The following is a 23,442-nucleotide window of genomic DNA, read 5'->3' on the forward strand; positions in this document are numbered from 1 at the left end:
CNCCNGTTAGGTTCTCTTGTGGCCCCATGGATGGACGCTCTTCTGAGGTACAGGAACTTCTCCTTCTGCATATTAAGTGTTGTCACCTAGAAAGGTTTACAGTGTTCCTCACCCCCTGACTGGTGATCTCTGAAGGGGAGCCACACACATAAAAGTATAAAAACAATACAGAGGGCCATAAAGAGAGGCATTGCTGCCACACCTGAGGACCTGTGTTTGATCCCAGGGATCCACAGGAAGGAAGAAGCCAGTCTCTTGAAATGTCTTCTGAGGCTGTCACAAGCGCTTGGTGGAATGCATGCACACACCCTCACTCCCCCTCCACAAAGTAATTTCACACACAACACACAAACAACAACAAAAACAACAAAGCAAATGAGAATAAAAACCCCATCAGGTTTTGCTCCAAATGTCCTTTTATGACACTTATGGGATAAAGAGTGGTGTGACCACATCCCCATCATCCCTCACCTACCAACCCACCTCACCCCATCCACTATACTCACAGTCATGAGTAGTGTGGGCACAGAAAGGAGTCTGGCTGTAGCTGAGTGAAAAGGACAAAGGGGTCCTCAGAAGGATGGCTTGTGGTAAGATACTATCCCCAGGAATGGGCCCACAGTCCCTCCACCCCAGGCCAACCTGAAACAGTCTGCCCTGTTAGCCATACCCTCCCTGCCCTTCAGTTCCCTTGACTGTTGATTGACTATTGGTGAGGAGGACTTGGTACTGAGTACAGAAACATCTGTAGGCCCAGAGAGACTTTCTCCTGTTTCTCCAACATTTGGTTCATAAACCACAATAAACGGCTTTCTTCAACTGCAAATTCTATGCGATGTTGGAGTTCTCTCTGCTGCTGGCAGTTACTCTTGAGTTTTTTTTTTGCTGACTTGTTAGTCTGACTGGCAAAGAAAATAAACCAGTCAAGACTTTTTTAGACTGTGTCAATATTAGGGGAGCTTTAAACTCTACATTCAATATCTTGATGCTAAAACTGTGGGGTTACTTTTATTTTTGCAAATTCATTAAAAGTTTTGCATGGGTGCCCACATAGTGCAGTGGCAGCAGGACAGTGGTTTCTCTGGTGAGTGGATCTGACTTCTCAGCACCGATTAGGCTCACCTTCCACCTATCTAGAACCAGGACAGAAAGAAGGTTGAAGAGAGAACTATCCCTATCCCTACTCCTCAATGAGAATCAACAGAACCTCTTTCTGATATGTTATTAAGGGCCTGCACTCACCTGGGGTGTGTTAACACAGAGCAGACACTGGGTTTGTGTCAACAGGAAAAACCATGCATCACTTGGAGGAGCTGAGGCACCACCACCACCCTCCCCCACTGCCCTAACCTCCAGCTTTTGCAGGATTTGATTCCCTGCTTAAACACTAGCCCTCCACAAGGGTTTCTTCCTGGGTCCCTGTTTCATTGTAAAGCAGCTAGCCCTTTCTGCTAAGTAAAGTATCCTTGTTCTTATCTCTGCAGTAATTTAGCAACTCAGACTCTGAGTGAAAGTGGGAGGAAGAAAAAGAGACACTTTGAAAAGTTATTTTCATCTTTATTTCTACATTCTTCTTCTCTAAAACCTCTCCAAAAATCCTGTCTCCAGAAATTCTCCAAAACAAACAAACAAACAAACAAAAAACCCTTAAATTCAAAATTCCCTTTTAATTTCTAAATTATTCTACTCTGCTTTCCTTCTCCTTCTTCCTCCTAATCTTGCTCTCTCCTCCTGCTCTGAGGTAATAATTCCTTGCAATGTAATTGTTCCTAGAGTTTTGTATTTTCTAGGGGAATAGATTCTATGATTTTTCCAAGCATCTTTTTTTATTACAAAAGATCTCTAAAAGGTCAAACCTAAATTCAAATCATGCATTGAAGAAGAAGCTTAAAACCAGGAATGTTTACATATGTTCTCATTAAGACTAGACATCCTGGAATGATGGCTCAGTGATTAAGACCACTGACTGTCCCATCCCACAGCTACCTGTTTCCAAATCCCGTGGGAAAGAGAGCTAACCCTAACACCCAGAAGTGGGGACAATCCTGAGACCACAGGACAGACTGCCACTTCTGCCTACCTTTGCCCACATCCCTGGCCCAAGAGGAAACTGCATAGTGCCTGTGGACACAGGTATATAGGAGCAGTAAGCTGCCAGTACCTGTGGTTCTGGTGTGCATCAAGAACTGAACTGAAATGCTCAAACAGCTCCCTGCACTCCAATCCCAGAGGGGTTGGGGGTGGGGAGGGTGGGGAGCTGGACCCTCAGAGGTGCAGGCACTCCTGTGAAACCAGAGGAGACTACTCTCTGCCCACATTACCAATCCAAGAGGAAAACGCCTTGTGCCATCTGTGCCCCTGTGCACAGGGAACTATGACGGTCATGGGCAGGACTCTTAAGGTTGTGCAGGACAACACAAGTAAACAAATAGAAGCTCTTAAAGAGGAAACACAAAAGTCCCTTAAAGAGTTACAAGAAAACACAACCAAACAGGAGAAGAAATTGAATAAAACCACCCAGGAGTTAAAAATGGAAATAGAAACAATAAAGAAAGCACAAAGGGAGACAACCTTGAAGACAGAAAACATGGGAAGAGATCAGGAGTCATAGATGCGAGCATCACCAATACAAGAAATAGAAGTGATAATCTTAGGAGCAAAAGATACCATAGAAAACATAGACACAACAATCAGAGATCATGTAAAATGGAAAGACTCCTAGCCCAAAACATACAGGAAATCCAGGACACAATGAGAAGATCTAACCTAAGGAAAATAGGTATAGAATAGAGTGAAGACTTCCAACTTAAAAGGCCAGTAAATATATTCAATAAAATTATAGAAGAAAATTTCTCTAACCTAAAAAAAGAGATGCCCATAAACATACAAGAAGCCTGCAGAACTGCAGTTTGGACCAGAAAAGAAATTCCTCGCATAACATAATAGTCAAAACACCAAATGCACAAAACAAAGAAAGACTATTAAGAGCAGTAAGGGAAAAACGTCAAGTAACATATAAAGGCAGACCTATCAGAATTACACCAGACCTCTCACCAGAGATTACGAAAGCCAGAAGATCCTGGACAGATATCCTACAGACCCTAAGAGAACACAAATGCCAGCCCAGGCTACTATATCCAGCAAAACTCTCAATTAACATAGATGGAGAAGCCAAGATATTCCATGACAAAACCAAATTTACCAATATCGTTCTATACATCCAGTCCTAAAAAGGATAATAGATGGAAAAGCCCAACACAAGGAGGGAAACTACACCCTAGAAAAAACAAGAAAGTAATCTCCTTGCAACAAAACCAAAAGAAGAGAGACACACAAACATAATCCCTCCTCTAAATATGAAAATAACAGGAAGCAGCAATCACTATTCCTTAATATTTCCCAATAAAAAGACATAGACTAACAGACTGGATACATAAAGAGAACCCAGCATTTTGCTGCATACAGGAAACACACCTCAGATACAAAGACAGACACTACCTCAGAGTGAAAGGCTGGAAAAAACTTTCCAAGCAAATGATCCGAAGAAGCAAGCTGGAGTAGCCATTCTAATATCGAATAAAATTGCCTTTCAACCAAAAGTTATCAAAAAAGATAAGGAAGGGTTGGGGATTTAGCTCAGTGGTAGAGCGCTTGCCTAGGGGCAAGAAGGCCCTGAGTTCGGTCCCCAAAAAAAAAAAAAGAACCCAAAAAAAAAAAAAAAAAAAAGGTAAGGAAGGACACTTCATATCCATCAAAGGAAAAATCCACCAAGATGAACTTTCAATCCTAAATATCTATGCTCCAAATGCAAGGGCACCTACATACATAAGAGAAACCTTACTAAAGCTCAAAGCACACATTGCACCTCACACGATAATAGTAGGAGATGTCAACACCCCACTCTCATCAATGGACAGGTCATGGAAACAGAAAATAAACAGAGACATAGAGAAACTAACAGAAGTTATGAACCACATGGATTTGACAGATATTTATACAACATTCCATCCTAACACAAAAGGATATACCTTCTTCTCAGGACCTCATGGTACCTTCTCCAAAACTGACCATATATAATCAGTCACAAAACAGGCCTCAACAGATACAGGAAAATAGAAATAATCCCATGCATCCTATCAGATCACCATGGACTAAGGCTGGTCTTCAACAACAACAATAAGGAAAAAACATCCACATAAACATGGAACGTGAACAACCCTCTACTCAATGATAACCTGGTCAAGGAAGAAATGAAGAAAGAAATTAAAGACTTCTTAGAATTTAATGAAAATGAAGGTTCAACATACCCAAACTTATGGGACACAATGGAAGCTGTGCTAAGAGGAGAACTCATAGCTCTGAGTGCCTGCAGAAAGAAACAGGAGAGGGCATAGGTCAGCAGCTTGACAGCACACTTAAGAGCTCTAGAACAAAAAGAAGCAAATACATTCAAGAGGAGTAGAAGGCAGGAAACAATCAAACTCAGGGCTGAAATCTACCAAGTAGAAACAAAAAGGACTATACAAAGAATCAACAAAACCAAGAGCTGGTTCTTTGAGAAAATCAACAAGCTAGATAAACCCTTAGCCAAACTAACCAGAGGGCACTGAGAGTGTGTACAAATTAACAAAATCAGAAATGAAAAGGGAGACAACAGAATCTGAGGAAATAAAAAAAAATAATCAGATCCTACTGCAAAAGCTTATACTCAACAAAACATGAAAATCTGGAGGAATTTTCTAGACAAATACCAGGTACCAAAGTTAAATTGGGAACTGATAAACCATCTAAACAACCCCATAACTCCTAAAGAAATGGGACCTCATAAAACTGCAAAGCTTCTGTAAGGCAAAGGTCATTGTCATTAGGACAAAATGGCAACCAACAGATTGAGAAAGGATCTTCACCAATCCAACATCTGATAGAGAGCTAATATCCAAAATTACAAAGAATTCAAGAAGTCAGACTCTGGAGAGCCAAATAACCCTATTAAAAATGGGGTACACGTTAAACAAAGAATTCTTAGCTGAGGAATATTCAATGGTCGAAAAGCACCCAAAGAAATGTTCAACATCCTTAGTCATCAGGGAAATGCAAATCAAAACAACCCTGAGATTCCACCTCACACCAGTCAGAATGACTAAGATCAAAAACTCAGGTGACAGGAGATGCTGGAGAGGATGTGGAGAAAGAGGAACACTCCTCCATTGTTGGTGGGACTGCAAACTGGTACAACGTCTCTGGAAATCAGTCTGGAGGTTCCTCAGAAAATTGGACATTGCACTACCGGAGGATCCAGCTATACCACTCCTGGGCATATATCCAAAATATGCTTCAACATACAACAAAAGCCTTATTTATAATAGCCAGAAGCTGGAAAGAACCCAGATGCCCTTCAACAGAGGAATGGATTAAAAAAATGTGGTACATCTACACAGTGGAGTACTACTCAGCTATCAAAAACAATGACTTCGTGAAATTCATAGGCAAATGGAATGAACTAGAGAATATCATCCTGAGTGAGGTAACTCAATCACAGAAAAATACATTTGGTATGCACTCAGTGATAAGAGGAAAAGCTCGAATTACCCAAGGTGCAATCCACAGACCGCAGGAAGCTCAAGAAGAAGGATGACCAAAATGAGGATGCTCCCACCCCTTCTTAAATGGGGGACCGAAATATCCATAGGAGGGGACATGGAGGCAAAGTTAGACCAATGGCTGAAAAGCACCCAAAGAAATGTTCAACATCTTTAGTCATAAGGGAAATGCAAATCAAAACAACCCTGAGATTCCACCTCACACCAGTCAGAATGGCTAAGATCAAAAACTCAGGTGACAGCAGATGCTTGTGAGGATGTGGAGAAAGAGGAACACTCCTCTATTGCTGGTGGGATTACAAGCTGGTACGACCACTCAAAATTAGTCTAGCAGTTCCTCAGAAAATTGGACATTGTACTACCTGAGGTCCCAGCTATATCACTCCTGGGCATAGACCCAAAAGATGCTCCAACATGTAATAAGGACACATGCTCCACTATGTTCATAGCAGTCCTATTTATAATTACCTGAAACTGGAAACAACCCAGATGTCCCTCACCAGAGGAATGGATACAGAAAATAGAGTACATTTATACAATGGAATATTACTCAGCCATTAAAAACAATGACTTCATGAACTTCGCAGGCAAATGGATGGATCTAGAAAATATTATCCTGAGTGAGAAAAATCAGTCGCAGAAAAACACACATGGTACGTACTCACTGATACGTGGATATTAGGCAAAGAGCTTGGAATACTCATGATATAACTCACAGACCACATGAAGCTGAAGAGGAAGGAAGACCAAAGAGTGAATGCTTCAGTCCTACTTAGAAGCGGGAACAAAATAATCAAGGGAAGTAATGGGTAGGAGGGACTTGGGAGGAAGAGAGGAGGGGAGGGAAAAAAGAGAGGCAGAATCAGGTATGAGAGGAGATGGCATAGATGTAAGGGGGTCAGGAACTTGAACAGAAGTGTATAGCAATGGGGGGTGGGGAGCTGGGGATAGCAATCAGAAAGTTCCAGATGCCAGGAAAGAAAGAGCCTCCCAGGATACCACGGGGATGATATTACCCCTGGAAGAGAAGAAAAAAAAAAAACCTGTTGAAACCATATCCAGAGATTAGGCATGGCCCCAGGTTTGAGGGATGGGGCCACTCACCCATCTCCAAACATTTAGCCCAGAATTGCTTCTGTCAAAAGGAAATACAGGGACAAAGAGTGGAGCAGGGACTGAAGGAAAGGCCATCCAGAAACTTCTCCACCTGGGGATCCATCCCACATGCAAACACTAAACCTAGACACTAATGCTGATGTCAAGAAAGGCTTGCTGACAGGAGCCTGATACTGCTATTCTGACCAATACAGATGCCGATGATCGAAGCCAACCATCGGACTGATCACAGGGACCCCAATGGAGGAGTTAGGGGAAGGACTGAAGGAGCTGAAGGAGCCTTATCTGGCATCAATGGGGAGGCCCTTGGTCCTGTGAAGGTTTGATGTCTCAATGTAGAGGAATGCTAAGGCAGTGAGGCTAGAGTGGGTGGGTGGGTAGGTAGATGGGTGGGTGTGTGGGGGAGCATAGAAGCAGGGTAAGGAGGGATGGAATGGAGATTTGCAGAGAGGAAGTTGGGAAAGGGGTTAATATTTGAAATGTATGCAATATCCAATTTAAATTAAAACATAAGGGAAATGCTTAAATAAAAATCTGAGCTGCCTGTCAGCTACATATGTGCAGGGAGCCTCTTTCCAGCCCACATATGTTCTTTGGTTGGAGGCTCAGACTCTAAGAGCCCAGGAGAGTCCAGGTTTGTTGACTCTGATCGTCTACCTGTGGGGTTCTTATCCACTTCAGGGCTTTCAGTCCTTCACCCAACTCTTCCATAAGTGTCCCCGACCTCCGTCTAATGTCTGGCTGTGGGTATCTATGTCCGTTTCAATCTGCTGCTGGGCAGAGCCTCTCAGAGGACAGTTATCTGGGTTCCTGTCTGACTGACAGCATAGCAGAGTATCATTAATAAGGTCAGGGATCCATGCTTGCCCATGGGATGGGTTTCTGTTGAGCAGGTTACCAGCTGGCTTTTCCTTTGCTCTCTGCTCCATCCCTGCACTTCTTTTAGACAGGATAAATTCTGGACAGAAATTTCTGTGGGTGGCTTAGTGTCCTTATCTGTCCACTGGGGGATCCTGTCTGGCTGCAAGAGGTACCCTCTTCAGGTTCCATGATCCCAGTGTTAGGCATCTTGGCTAAAGTCACCCACATTGACTCCTGGGAGCCTCCTCTATCCCAAGTTCCTGTGAGTTCCTAGAGATTCTCCCCTCCCCCATCCCTTCACCCCTAACAACTGTAGATTTCTATCCATTCTCCTGACTATCTGGGCCTCTCTCCTGTCTCCCCCACCACCTGATCCCCTCCACTTCCCTCCCTCCCTCTGTCCCCTATTTTGTTTCTCCTTCAAGCATCCTTGCTCGAATCTTCTTTCTTGTTTAACTTCTTTGGGTCTGTGGTATTCTGTACTTTATGACTAATATCCACTTATCGGTGAGCATATACCATCCATGTCCTTTGGGGTCTGCATGATATTTTCTAGTTCCATCCATATGCCTGCAAAATTCATGATGTCCTTGTTTTTAATAACTGAATAGTATTCCATTGTGTAAATGAGCCACCTTTTCTGTATCCATTCTTCAGTTGAGTGACATCTGTGTTCTTTCCAATTTCTGGCTATTATGGATACAGTGGAGCAGGTGTCCTTGTGGTATGGTGGAGCATCTTTTGGGTATATGGCCAGGGTCTTCTTGCTTGAACTATTTCTGACTTTTTGAGAAACCAAAAGATGGATTTCTAGAGTGGTTGTACAAGTTTGCACTCCCACCAGCAATGGAGGAGTGTTTCCCTTTCTCCACATCCTCTCCAGCACATGCTGTCCCTTGAGTTGTTGATCTTAGCCATTCTGATGGGTGCAAGGTGGAATCTCAGGGTCGTTTTGGTTTGCTTTTCCCTGGTAACTGATATTAAACATTTCTTTAAGTGCTTCTCGGCCCTTCAAGATTCCTCTGTTGAGAGTTATCCATTCAGATCTGTGCCCCACTTTTAAATTGGGTTATTTGATGTCCTGAAGTTTAACTTCTTGAGTTCTTTATATATTTTGGATACTAACACTCTGTCAGATGTAAGGTTAGTGAAGCTCTTTTCCCAGTCTGTGGGTTGCCACTTTGTCCTGCTGACAGTGTCCTTTGCCTTACAGAGGCTTTTCAATTTCATGAAGTCCCAATTATCAGTTGTCGATCTTAGGACCTGAGCCATTGGTGTTCTGTTCAGGAAATTTTCTATTGTACCAGGGTGTTTAAGGCTATTTCCAACTTTCTCTTTTCTTAGATTTAGTGTATCCAATTTTATGTTGAGGTCCTTGATCCACTTGGACTTGAGTTTTGTGCAGAGTGGTAAATATGGACATATTTTTATTCTTCTACATGTAGACATCCAATTAGACAGCACCATTTGTTGAAGATGCTTTCTTTTTTTCCATTGTACAGTTTTGCCTTCTTTGTCAAAAATCAAGTGTCTATAGGTGTGGGGGTTTATTTCAAAGATATGAGGCATACGACTTGGGTGAAGCAGGAGGGACCTGAGCATTGGGAGCTGCAGCACAGGTTGCCAAGGGCAACAAGCAGATTTGCAAGTGAACCTGTGGACCCTGCTTGATACCAAAACTTGGAGGGAGGGTAACCAGATACTAAGAGATGAGCGAGGGCATTGGGTGACCTGAGGGGCCAGAGATGTCCTGGGTCCCAAATCCTAGGAACTCCCAGAAGTTGTGGGAACACCCTGGGACCCAAGACCTGGGACCAACATTCAGTTTCAGTGAAAGGAGGTGTCCAGCAGGCTCTCACACACATTCCAGCTTCTGCTGTGGAGTCGGACCGGAGCCTCCTCCGCGGCAGTACACATACAAAAGCAGTGATTACATCGACAAAAACGAAGACCAGAAAACGTGGACGACCGCGGACACTGCAGCACAGAAAGAAATACAGGGCCTACCTGGAGGGCACGTGCGTGGAGTGGCTCCGCAGATACCGGGAGCACGGGAAGGAGAAGCTGCTGTGCTCAGGTGGTGGGCGGGGGACCGGCCTCAGGCTTCTCCTCCCTCTGCCCTCGGCTGGGGCTCAGTCCGGAGGAAGAAGAAACTTTCAGCTGGGGTAATTTTGGTACAAGGTGAAACCTAAGTATTTTAATTCATCTTCCCATATAGGAATACTGTGTCACAGAATCATTTGTAGTATGCGCTATCCTCCCCGCCCCCACCCCCAGTGTGTATCTTGCACTCTTTGTGGAATACTGAGGATGCATATCTTGACATGTCATGGCCTGGACGTCTACCTATGCCTGTGATTTCCTGTCTATTCTCTCCCAGTTCCAGGCTGTCCCTGCCACTACAGCTCTGTGGTGTAATTTGAGGCTGGAATGGAAAAACCTCCAGTTCTTACTCCTTAAGATTGTTTGGTTGTTCATACTCGTTCGTATTTTTTTTTCTAAACCTATCAAATAAATCAGAATTTTGATAGTAGTGCATGGAATCTGGAGGTTAATTTTATTCGTATGGCCCCTTTCACGGTATTAACTCTGGCAGTCAAGAGCATGGATTTTCTGTCCAGCGTCTAACATCGTCTTCTCCGATTTCCTTTTTCAGTATCTTGAAGTTTTCATTGTGGAGTTCTCTCATTTCCTATACATAGGAATACATAGGTCCCTATAAACCTAATTTTGTATCCAGCTATAATAAGTGTTTATTAGGCCTGAATGTTTCCTAGAGGACTCCACACGATCTTTAGGAATCCTATCTTCTGAAATCAGAGATCATTTGACTGCTTCCTTTCCCTTTCATGCCTCCCTCTTGTCTAATTGAAATAACTAAGGCGTTGAGCACCATATCAAGGAAGAGAGGGAGAGTGGACACTCCCTTCTTATTCCTGATCTTACCAGAAATGCTTGGTGTCTCTTCATTTGACAGCAGCTTCCAGCCTTTTGCTCTCTCTCTTCAATATAGGAGGGGGAGAGCACTCCTGTGTTTCCTGACTGTATCAGAGCCTGGCTCTCCCAAGGGAGCACCTTTGTCTCTGGACAGTTCAGAGTCTCCTCAGGATGAAGACAGGGTTCCTGAAAGAACAGGAAGCTGCTCCCTTGAATCTGCAGCCCCTTTGAGCTATGGCTTCTCTCAGGCCTTGTTCTCTGCCCACACCCAACCTCTGTGAAGTCCGACATCAGTGATGCTGGATCTCTGAGCCCCACACAGACAAAAGCAGGGGTCCCTTTTTTTGTTCTTGAGACACATAGCTGATCCTGGGCCCAAGGTCTAGAATTTCCAGAACTCCATATCTAACTTATTGGGGAAAATTGACCTTTTCTCCTGTCCTTTCCTTCCCAGGTGGTGTCACAGGCACATCTGTGGCTCCCAAGAAGAACACAAGATGCCCAAATTTCCAGTTCTTCTTCTCAGATCCCCCAAAGGCACATGTGACCCTTCACCCCTGTCCTGAAGGTGATGTCACACTGAGGTGCTGGGCCCTGGGCTTCTACCCTGCTGATATCAGTCTGACCTGGCAGTGGAATCAGGAGGACCTGACCCAGGACATGGAGCTTGTGGAGACCAGGCCTGCAGGGGATGGAACCTTCCAGAAGTGGGCATCTGTGGTAGTGCCTTCTGGGAAGGAGCAGAATTACACATGCCGTGTGGAGCATAAGGGGCTGTGTGAGTCCCTCACCCTGAGATGGGGTAAGGAGGGTGTGGGTGCAGAGTTGGTGTCAGGGAACGCTGGAGCCTTCTGCAGACCATGAGCTGGGCAGGGCTCAGAGCTGGAATCGTGTTTCTCACTTTCCCTTCATGTCATTACCCTTCTCTTCTCAGAGCCTTCAGGTCCATTGTTGGTGCTGTCCTTGGAGCTATGGTCAGCTGAGATTTTATGATCAGGGGTGTTGTGATGTGGATGAAGAATAACAAAGGTATGGAAGAGTCTGTGTCTTTTTTTTCTCCTTTAAGAGTGGTTCCTTATGGGCTGGAGAAATGGTTCAGTGGTCAAGAGCGCTGACTGTTCTTCCAGAGGTCCTGAGTTCAAATCCCAGCAACCACATGGCAGCTCAAAACTGTCTGTAATGGGATCTGCTGCCCTCTTCCGATGTGTCTGAGACAGCTACAGTGCGCTTATATATAATAAATAAATCTCTTTTTTTTTTTGCATTTCAACTTTTATTTGAAAACAACTTAAATTTTAGACAAATGATTTTAGTATATAAATTTGATTTTGTTTTATACAGAATATAAAGATTTCCCTCATTAATCTCTCATGTGAAGGGGATTACAGGCCAGAAGGAAGACACATTCTGCACACAAAGTACACCTCGTATGTGTAGCACTGGAGACAAATGGTGTCGTGCTCCTGCACATAAATTAGGACCAAGTGGTGACATCACACATCAGGGGTGGGGAGAAATATCCTAGTCAATCAGATTCAAGAAGCACACGACCCAGAAACTGCAAATTCGAGCAAGTCGGCAGCTTTAGTCAGAACACTGCAGGTCTACAGGGCTGAGGCTACAGTGCACGCGGAGGGACACAGCGGGAAGAGCTACTTAGAAAGGCTGGAAGAAGCACGGGCGTTTCCACTAAAGCAAATGAACGTCTTGCCAAACAAGACAGAATGAAAGGGAGCGTGAATGTTAGTACATCCAGGGTGTGCGTGTTCGTTACAGCAGTGTCTGCAGCATGCTAAGTTAGTTACAACGTCTTCATTGGTGCGGACGAATCATTCATGGTCTCGGGGTTTGCCTCTTCTTGCCAAACTCAGGCATGTCTTATTTTAGATGGAGTATAGCTTTTATCTATGATTTCATCTTGTTTATGAACTGTTCCAGCCCTTGCTTCCTTTCCTCGATGAAATTATCATCAAATATTCCATCGTCTCCTCTAAAAGGAAACTGCCTCAAAAATGCTTTCCCCGGGAGTGGGGGAACGACAACCTTGCTCTCTCTCTCTAGTTCACTTCGAAGCCACTCAAAGTCACTGTATCTTCTTCTAACAGTAGATTCCTTCAGCTTGAAGATAGGAAGATTTGTCTTGACCCTGATCTCTTAGGTGGTGAAGCGGCCCCGGCCGACCCCCACTGTCTGGGGATTGCTCACGTCGATCTCCAGGAAGTTGCATCATTCAGGTTCTGAGGTGATGAGACCACCAGCCATTTCTCTCCACCGCAGCCTCCTTCCGCCAACGCTGCGGCTGCCGCCCACCGCGGGGGGACTCCCCAAATCTCTCTTTTTTTAAAGAAAGGTTCTTTATGTAAAGCAATATGCATACCCATCTGTGTCTTGCCCATCTCTGTGTCTGTTTGCAGACACTCAGCTTACAGTGAAAGACAGATTCATAATGGTGATGGGGGGCTCTGCACATGATTCTTGATGGTCAAGGGTCAGAGGATAAGCCTCATGCTAAACACTACAGATCTCCAGGCTGGCCTTGATTCATTCCCTGCATATCTCCCTTCCTGGTGACTTCTGAAACTTCCCTGGTCTGAAGTCATAGTTCTGGAAGTGTCCTAACGGTTCTTCCTCCAGCCCACCTGTCAGTCCCCTGAGTGTGCCTTGTTACTTCTTCTACTGCAGGCAGGGACAGTTCCTGATTGTCTCTGGAGACTTGAAAGGGGGAAACCCAGGGACCTTGGATTAGGGCTGAGGCAAACAGGAGAGGACTGGGTCCCTGGGCCTCTCAGATTTACACATTTGGATGCAAGGTGAGCTTTTGAGATGTTTTCCTACTGATTGTGCTGACTCCTGTTTTTCATCTTGGGACAGCTGCCTGGTGGAATCCAGTGACAAGTTCTGACATAGAAACAGTGGATTCTCTTTGGACATCAATGTCTGGGGGTTTATGTTTTTGGCTGTGCACGCAATGGGGAAATCTGGAGAGCCCAGTTCACCCCTGCACTCCAGGACCCTGTCTGTGCACTGCCTGTCTTCCCTTGCATAGCCAACCTTAGACAGTAGAAGACATCTGCATCCTGTTAGCTCCATGTTGCCCTGGGCTGCAGCTCCTCACTTCCACACAGAAAATAAGAATCTGAATGTACACTCTTTGACCTGAGCCGTTCACTGGTGGGGAAGTTAAGGGCTTGGGAACACTCAGAATATTGTGGAGGAAATAAATGGCAGATGGAGAACCTTCCAGAATCTATGCTTCCTGTATTGAGTATAATGTGGACAGGAGTCCACTGTGGCATCTGCATGTGACTGGGGCTGTGGCAGGTGGAGCTCAGTCTAGTGAACTTCCTTGCTGTCACTCAGGATGGTCTAAGAAGGTTTGAAAGCCCAAGCCAGGCTCAGAGGCTCTCCTGCTGCCCTAGGAACCAGTTGTAGAACTCCTAGCTATTGCTCCAACACCATGCCTGCTTACATGATAGCATGCTGCTCTCCTTGAGGACCATGGACTAAACCCTCTGAAACTGTGATCAAGCTGGCAGTTAAATGATTTTGTTGTTGTTGTTGTTGTTGCTGTTGCTGTGGTCCTGGTGTTTCTTCACAGCAAGAGAACAATCATGAAGACACAAGTTGACCTTTATAAAATTACTGCAAAGACCCTTTAGTGAAAAGCTGAGAAAATTGTATATTCTTTTGTTGTATCAAATTATAAGTTCTTTTTTTTTTTAAAGTAAAGCCTTATAAAAAGATCACTAAAAATCCATCTGACTCACACCACGCTGAAGTAACATTGTTTTTTTTTAAAAAAAATATTTATTGGTCTATTTTATGTATGAGTACAGTGTCACTGTCTTCAGGCACAGCAGAAGAGGGCATCAGAACCCATTACAGATGGTTGTGAGCCACCATGTGGTTGCTGGGAATTGAACTCAGGACCCCTGGAAGAGCAGTCAGTGCTCTTAAACCCAGAGCCATCTCTCCAGCCCTTGAAGTAACATTGTATTTAGAGTGAGTATTTACAGATTTGCAGCTCTGCCCTTGCCAGGTATGGGATTAATCCCATCCTCTTAGGTGTTCCAGCCTCCTCTCTCTCTCTCTCTCTCTCTCTCTCTCTCTCTCTCTCCCTCTCCCTCTCCCTCTCCCCTCCCTCCCTCCCTCCCTCCCTCCCTCTCCCTCCTCCCTCCCTCCCTATCTAATGGCTGGCTCTGGGTAAGTCAAGAGCAGTCTCAAGAGAGACTTAGGTAAATAGAGACAGAGGAATCCTGGGGACAGGCAGCAGAAACCTGAGTCCTTTCCAGCTGCCATATGAGGAAGCCATATGTCATGTGACCCCAGCTCTAGTGAAGCCTTGAGAACACACAGCAAGAAGAAAACAGGATCTGAGAGAGTTCCTGAGCTAGGGTCACCAAGGACTCTTGGTGTTACTGTGGGAAATATCAGTGTCACTGTCGGAAGTATTAACTGCTTTGCTACAGTGCAGCAGACTCCTGAGAAGTGCAGTTCTCCAACAATCTCCCTGGGGAAGTGAGAGAACTCTGTGCTGAAGCTACAATGTTCAAAGATGAGGAATTATCCTATTCAGCCTTTTTATCTTAACAGTTTCTTTCAATTTTAAGTGTAAAGTCTTAGTCTCCAGGCAGTGAGGTCAGGGGTGGGGAAGGCCAGAGGTGGCGATTTCCCATCTCCCCAGTTTGACTTCTGCTCCTAACCTATATCGGGTCCTTCTGCCCGGATACTGATGACGATGACAGTTCTCATCCCTTAGTGAGTGAAGCAATCTTGGGGAACCAAGCAGCGTGGCCGTGGGAATTGGTAGTAAAGTCTAGGCACCTTGCAGAACTCAGATGCGCCCCGAATCTAAATTGGGGGGCGATAGCGTCTCGCCTGCTGCTCCTGCTGCTGGCAGCCCCCCTAGTGGGCCAGAGTGTGGGGTCCGGAGGGAAAAGGCCTCTGCAGGGAGGTGCAGGAGCAGCACCAGGGAAGCCAGGTCCCTCCAGACCCTCTGCTCCTTCTCCACTGGCGTCCGGACCTCTGTGCCCTTCTCCTCTCCCGGCCCATGCACCGGCCCGGGGTCCAGGGAGGATGTCGGGGTCTCACCGCGCTCCAGCCCCAGGCTCACACTCGCTGCGGCCCTGTCCTGCCCTGGCCTCAGGGAGCCCCGCTTCATCTCTGTCGGCTACGTGAACGGCCTCAGGGAGCCCCGGTTCATCTAGGTCGGCTAAGTGGACCACATGGAGTTCGTGCGTTTCGATAGTGACGCGGAGAATCCGAGGATGGAGCCGCGGGCGCGGCGGATGGAGCGGGAGGGACCGGAGTATTGATGTGGAACACAATGCTCGCCAAGGGAAACAAGCAGTGGTTCCCAGTGAACCTGAGGAACTCACTAGGCTACTACAACCAGAGCGAGGGTGGTGAGCTACCCCAGGTCACAATTCAACACCCCTTCTTGATACAGGGGCCTGATATTTCCGGGGTCCCAACTCAGAGAAACTCCGGAAAACTGAAGATGCGCCTGGGACCAAAAACTGGAGACCCACTTTCACTTTCAGTTGAGGGGATTCCGAGGGCCCAAAGAGCTGATAGAGCTGACCATAGCTTCTTGCAGACTCTCACACAGTTCAGGAGATTCATGGCTGTGAGGTGATGTCGGACTGGACTCTTGTCCGTGGGTACAGGCAGATCGCCTACGATGGCCGCGATTATATCGCCCTGAACAAAGACCTGAAAACGTGGAAGGCCACGGGCACAGTAGCGCAGATCACCGGATGAAAGTGGGAGCAGACTGATGTTGCAAAGCTTTACAAGGGCTGCATCTGCCTGGGATGGATGGACAGATACCATGGAGAACCGAAAGGAGACGCTGCTGCGCACAGGTGCAGTGGACTCTGGCAACTCCTCCCTCTGCCCTCTGGTCGGGGCTCAGTCCTGAGGAAGAGGAAACCATCAGCTGGGATCATGCCCCTGTCTCTTCTAGCTTTTAGTTATTTATCTTTTTCTAAAAGTGACCAAAAAAAAAAAAAATCACACACTGAATTTAACCACAACAGGAGCTGTACATCTCAGTGATTGTCTATCCAGTAGAGTACACATTCTGAACCGCTGGAGATTCACTTTGAATTTTACAAATTCATTATCAAATATAAACCCAGCAACAACAGGCAAAGGGAGGGAGGGAAGGAGGAAGGAAGGGGGAGGGAGGGAGGCAGGGAGGGAGGGAGGAAGAGAGAGAGAGAGAGAGAGAGAGAGAGAGAGAGAGAGAGAGAGATATCCAGGACAGAGTTAGAACTAGAAAACAATTGGCCCCTTATCCTGTTCCATGACTCAAGGTGATGACCTGCACTCAGTCTCTCTCACCTCCCAGTGTTTACCTTTCTTGTTGACTTTTGGTCATGAAATACTCTACACACATGTACACTTGCTTACGTAAATACATATGCTGTTGGCTATATCGCACACAGGAGGAAAGACTAAGTAGTTTTGTTCCTGGGCTTGTGTGACCTTGGTTAATATTATCTGTGCTAAGTTCATCCATTTTCCTGTTTTGTTTTGTTTTTTCTGACTCAGTTTCCCATTCTCTCCATCTCTTGCACATGGGAGGAGGAAAGGTCTCCTGGGACTCCTCCCCATCTATCAGGAAAGGCTCTCAATTCTGTCAGGCCTCACCCTTTTCTCAGGACAGCTCAGTGTACCAGGAGGGAAGGAGGGAAGATCCTGAAATAACCGAGTCAGTTAAACATGCATCTGCAGCCCTTGGAGCCATGGTCTTGCTCAGGGCCCATTCTCAGCGCACATGTGAGGTCTTTGGAGTTGACTCCAGTGAGGCTGAGTGTCTGGCCAACCCGATCTGGGATGAAGTCACTTTTCCTAGTGAGCACCTGAAGTTTCTGACCATGGCCTCCTTAACCCAGATCTAGAATTTCCAAATATTAGATTATCCAGAACACTGTGTCTAAGCTACCTAAGAGAGATTTTGACTTCTACCACACCTGATTCAGTCCATTCCCACAACAGCCTCATGGGCACTGCTCAAGGCAAAGAAGAAAGAAAAATGACTGAACTTTCCAACTCTCCTCCTCAGATCCCCCAAAGGCATGTGTGACCCTTCACCCAAGACCTGAAGGTGACGTCACCCTGAGGTGCTGGGCCCTGGGCTTCTACCCTGCTGACATCACCCTGACCTGGCAGTTGAATGGGGAGGACCTGACTCAGGACAGGGAGCTTGTGGAGACCAGGCCTGCAGGGGATGGAACCTTCCAGAAGTGGGCATCTGTGGAGGTGCCTTCTGGGGAGGAGCAGAATTACACATGCCATGTGGAGTATGAGGGGCTGCCTGAGCCCCTACCATGATTTTCGGTAAGGAGGGTGTGGGTGCAGAGCTGGGGTCAGGGAATGCTAGAACTGTCTCTAAACCCTGGAGAAGGACAGCACTGGTGCTGGAGCCATGACCCTCATTTTCCCTTCTTTCCCTTTCAGTCCCAGAGCCTCCTCTGCCCATGATGTGCATCATAGCCATTGTTGGTGCTGTGGTCACCATAGGTTTCATCATTGGTGGTGTTAGGTGGATGAAAAAGCAAAAAGGTATGTGAGGGCTGCTACTTGGTTCTTTCACAAGGATCCATTGTAAAGAAGAAGCAATACACATATACCATAAGCACAATACACATATACCATAAGCACCATACACATTTCCCATAAGCACAACCATGCCATAACTGGATATGTCTGCTGACACCCATCGGACAGTAAAGCACATGGAAAATGAAGGAGAGAGGAATAACCCTGATGGTGGAGGTGATCTACACAAGAATCTCTGTGGTCAGAGGAGAGTTCAGAGGTCAGAGGGGAAGGACCCTGCACAGCTACAGATCACAGGCTGTCCATGGTTCATTCCCTGCACAACTCCTCCCTCATGCCTCCTGAACCTTCCCTGGTCTGCTGTGATTGTTCTGGAAATTTCCTGGGACCAGGACTTCCATGGACTCTCACAGCTTTTTTTCTTACAGGTGGAAACAGAGGCTATGCTCCTGCTGCAGGTCAGTATGTGAGGGAAAACCGTCCCTTAGGCACTCAGGGTAGGAGCTGAGCTGAAGGTTCTTCCTCCACCCCACATGTCAGTCTCCTGAGTGTGCCTTGGCATTTCTTCTCCTGCAGATGGGGACAGTTCCCAGACCTCTGACTTGTCTCTGGAGACTTGAAAAGGTGACTCCTGGGGACATAGTATTAGGGCTGAGGCAAACAGGAGAGAACTGGGTTCCTGGGCCTCTCAGGTTGAGACCTTTGAATGAGAGGTGGGCCTTTGAGATGTTTTCATACTGACAGTGTTGACTCTTGTTCTTTATCTTGGGACAGCTGCCACGTGGGACCAAGTGACAAGATCTGACTTCGGAACAGTGAAATCACTTTGGGGAACTATGACTGGTGGTTTTTGCTTTTGTTACGGGGCACAAAAGGGGAAGACCTGGGGACACCAGCACTCTGTCCCTATACTGACTGTCATCCCTTCCATAGCTAACCTTCCTGGTCCAACAGACACTGGGGTATCTGCATCCTGTTGGCTCCAGGCTGTCATCCGCACTGAACATCTGAATCTGAATGTGAACTCCTTGACCTGTACAGTTCACTGGTGGGTAATTTAAGGGATTGAGAACAGTCAGAGTATTGAGGAAGAAATAAATGGCAGATGGAGAACTTTCCAGAATCTGTGTTTCCTGTGCTGAGTGTTAGGTGGGACAGGGTTCTTCTGTGGGGTCTTCTGTGACAATGGGGCCCAGAGAGTCCTTGTGGGAAGCTATGAAGATAAGACCTGGAGTTTGCTGGAGAATCCAAGATACGGGAGATGCCCATCTTCATGATTTGAGCAGGAAAATCACTAGCGGGTGTCAACCTGCCTGGACAGAGCAGTGTGTTGCATACAACACAGCTGACAGGACTTGGAGATCTGAAGAGAGCTTAGGCGTCAGACATGGGGATGTAGTTTACAGTTTGCCCAGCTGGAGTTTAGTCTGTGATCCACCACTTCCTCACTTTGCTGCTTTTCCTTCCTTTTGAAACACAAATGTACCTCCTGGACCATTGTGTGTTAGAAGCATGGGACCTGCACCTTGATTTTCTTTCTAGAAAGGTTGCAATCAGGAGATTGTCCTGAGGCTCAGAAGAGACTATGGAATCTGAACTTTTAAGGTTTTTGAGACTGACAGATTATGGGGAATTTAGAAGTTGGATTTAATGCATTTGACATTATGATAGGGCTACAAACTTTTGGAACCAGGTAGTGGAATATGGTAGTTTGAATGAAAATGGCCGGGTTGGGGATTTAGCTCAGTGGTAGAGCCCTTGCCTAGCAAGCACAAGGCCCTGGGTTCGGTCCCCAGCTCCGAAAAAAGAAAACAAACAAAAAAAAAGAATGAAAATGGCCCCCATTGGCCTATAGTCTTGAAGGCTTGTTCATTAGGGAGTGGCACTATTTAAAGTGATTAAGAGGTGTGCCACTGGGGGTGGTCTTAGAAGTTTCCAAATCCAGAGCCAGTCCCAGGGGCTCTCTACCTGATGCCTGAGGAACCAGATGTAGAGTTTCCAGCTACATCTTCAGGACCTTGCTTGCCCGCCTGCCAATATCCTTCCCATGTTAAGCTCAGAAACTGCAAAGCAGCCCCATGGAATGCTTTCTTCCATAGGAACTGCCATTGACCTCCTGTCTCTTCACAGCAACAAAACAATGACTAAGACAAACATGACACTAAAACAACAACAACAACAACAACAACAACAACAACAACAACAAAAGAGTTTAGCGGGTGGAGAGATGGTTCAGTGATTAACAGATTAAGAGCACTGGCTGCTCTTCCAGAGGTCCTGAGTTCAATTCTCAGCAAACCCTTCCTGGTTCACACCCATCTGTAATGGCATCAGGTGCCCTCTTCTGATGTGTCTGAAGACAGCTACAGTGAACTCATATTCATACAATTAATAATTCTTAAAGACCCTTTTGAGAAAAATTGATAAACCTGTATCATCTTTTGTGGTAGCAGATGTTACCTTTCTTTTTTAATTAAATGCCTAGGGCAAGAAGATCTGTCAATATCCATTTGACTCACAGGATGCTGCAGTAACATTGTATTTAGAGTGGGTTGTAAAAGTATCTTTCATTGTCCTATTGTAATTGTTTCCTGGGAGACTTACTGCCTCAGTCAGGTAACTAGGCATAGTCCTTGAAGTGTATAGCCTCTAGATAATCTAATATAAGCCTAGAATATTTTCAGGCTCTGAGCTTTCCTTGTTTTTTGTTTTTTGTTTTGAATTCTGGCTGAAACTCCTCTCTCAGCTGATTTATTCAACCTGGTTTTGCTCTCAGACTCTGAATCGCTCTACTTGCCTCAAACCAACTCTGCCAATGTATTCTAATCCTCTGGCTCCTTCTGACTCTCTGTTCTTTCTGTTTTTACCTATGTCTACTTGTTCTGCCTTCAGTCTGTCTCCCTGAAACTCTCCCAGTAAAACTGCCTCTGTGCTGCTCCACTCTACCTGTCAACTGCTCTCCATGAACTCTACTGTACCCTGACTGGACTCTCTTCCTCCTGTACCGTCTGTCTCTCCCTTCAGTAGCTTCCCTTTCTTCTCTATTCTTCTGAGATTTGGGCATATCCTATCCTGTCAAATTTTTCTCTGATTTGTCACCTTTCCTGCCACTCAATAGCACATCACTTTCAAACAGGAGGGCGTCCTTTTACAACCTCACTTTACTTTCATTCTTTGGAATTAAAGGTGTGTACCGCAATACCTGAACCTAAGCTTTTCTTTAACTGAAACTTGCTCTATACCAGCTGGCCATAAACTCAGAGATCTGCTTGCCTCTGTCTCTTGGGATTAAGGGCCTGTCTTTATTTCTGCTTTATCTTACAGACCTAGAAGGCCTTTGGATGTGATCTCCTGCCATGGCATCAAGGTTCTGAATTGAAATTTCTCTATAGTGGGTTTTCACAGGTTTCAGACTCTGCCCCTGCCAGGTATGAGACTACATCCTTGCTCTTGGGTGTTCAGATCCTGCTCACTGCTTCCCCTGGTGGACGAAGGTGAAATGATGGACTGTGATCTGGGAATGAGTAATTAGCATATTACACATATTTATTCTTTTTCCTCCTATCTCTCTCTGTATCTCTCTCTGTCTCTGTCTCCCTCACTCTCTCTCTCTTTCTCTCTCCCTAATGGCTGGCTCTGGGGAAGTAAGCTGCTGTGTCAAGAGCAGTCTCAAAAGAGAAATCTAGGTAAATAGGGACATAGGACTCCTGGGGACAGCCAGCAGGAACCTGAACCCTTTCTAGCTACCGTATGAGGAAGCCGTATCTCATGCAACCTCAGCTCCAGTGAAGCCTTGAGTACACACTGCAAAAAGAAAACAACTGTGACCTGGGAGAGGTCCTGAGCCAGGTTCACCCAACTCTCTTGATGTCACACACTGTGGGAAGTATCAGTGGTTGGTGTCTCCAGATGCTGAGCTCAGCTGCTTTGCTACAGTGCATTCCTGAGATGTGCAGTTCTCCAACAATCTTCCTGTTGAGTGCCACAGACTCTGAAATCCACAGCTTTCAAAGAAGAGAATTATCTTGCCTTTAATCTGCCCTAAGATATTATAAGGCATCATTCTTTTTTCTTATCAGACTTAATTCATTTATTTCCCTTATATAAAATCCCTTATTTGGTAGCCACAGCTGGAGCCTGGGTCCTCTCAACAGAGACTCTGGTGTGGGTTTTCACAAGATGGTCAGTGAATGCCTCATAAGGAGACCTGGTGAACAGTCTCTTTCCAGAGGTCGGGTGCGGATCAGGTAGCTGTAGGTCTTGAAGATGGCATCAAAGGTGGCCTGGGCAAAGTAGTCCAGGGTGGCAGTGCAGCCCGTGGCTGAAGTGTAGCAGTCATCTATACCTGCCATCATCAGTGGCTTCGTGGGCACAGGAGCAGAGGAAATGCCAGTGCCTCTGTGGGCAGGGATGAGATGCACCAGCACAGAGCCACAGCAGCCTGTCACCTTGCATAGGACAATGTGGGTCTTGCCAATCTTGTTCCCCAGTGGCTTCTCCACACTAGGATTATCGAAAGCTTGGCCAGGATGGTGACCCCTTGGGTGGCAGAGGCAAGCTCCTTGGAGCACTTAATGTCAAGACCAACATGGCCATTGTAGTCCCCAATAGCAACAAAAACATTGAACCTGGCCTGCTAGCCAGCCCGAGTCTGCTTCTGCACTGGCATGATTTTCAGAACCTCATGCTTTAGGGATGCCAATAATCTTAGACTCCTTAATGGGCAGGGAGAACAGGGGGATCTCCTCCAAGGACTTGGTCTTCATGTCCTTAACCAGGCAGGGCAACTTGGAGATGGGGATCCACTCCTTGTCTTCATCTTTACCTCCACCAACCCCAGGTCCTGGACCATGGCTACTGCCATGTTCATCCCCTAAGACCCCTGTGAATCCTTTGTGGAATCCATCACAGACTCCTAAACCTGGGCCACCGGGTCCTCTGGGCCCTCCTGCTGCACCTAAGTCATCCCCCATTTGGTGTTTTCCAAAAGAGAAGCACCAGGCGGTATCCTTACCTTCTTATCCAGGTATTCTCCTTTTAAGTGTTGGGACAAACTTTTAGTCTGCAGGTCAAGTCAGGTGGGGAAGGGAGAAGGGCATTCCCAGTTTCCCCTGCTTCACTTTTGCTCCTAAACTGTGTCAGGTCCTTTGGCCAGGACACTGCTGACATATGGCAGTTCTCATTCCCATTTGGTTGTGTGATCCTGGGGAACCAAGCAGAGTCGACATGGGTTATAAAGTCCACACAGCCCATGGGACTCAGATGTGAGTGATGGCGCCATGCTGCTGCTCCTCCTATTGGTCGTTGCCCTGTCCTTGACCCAGACACTGACCACAGAGTGCCTGGTCAGGATGAAAAT

General features: G+C 46.1%; 3 pseudogenes; 2 read left to right on the forward strand and 1 right to left on the reverse strand.

Annotated features, from left to right (window-relative positions):
- LOC116887607 overlaps positions 1–11,378 on the forward strand; it is a 42,632-nt pseudogene extending 31,254 nt beyond the window's left edge.
- Positions 11,379–11,521: 143 nt separating this feature from the next.
- On the forward strand, positions 11,522–18,703 carry LOC116887608 (annotated as a pseudogene).
- A 3,478-nt stretch (positions 18,704–22,181) lies between these two features.
- LOC116887378 lies at positions 22,182–23,056 on the reverse strand (annotated as a pseudogene).
- Positions 23,057–23,442: the final 386 nt, after the last annotated feature.

This window comes from Rattus rattus, chromosome 18, assembly GCF_011064425.1.
Source record: "Rattus rattus isolate New Zealand chromosome 18, Rrattus_CSIRO_v1, whole genome shotgun sequence".
Lineage (NCBI taxonomy): Eukaryota > Metazoa > Chordata > Mammalia > Rodentia > Muridae > Rattus > Rattus rattus.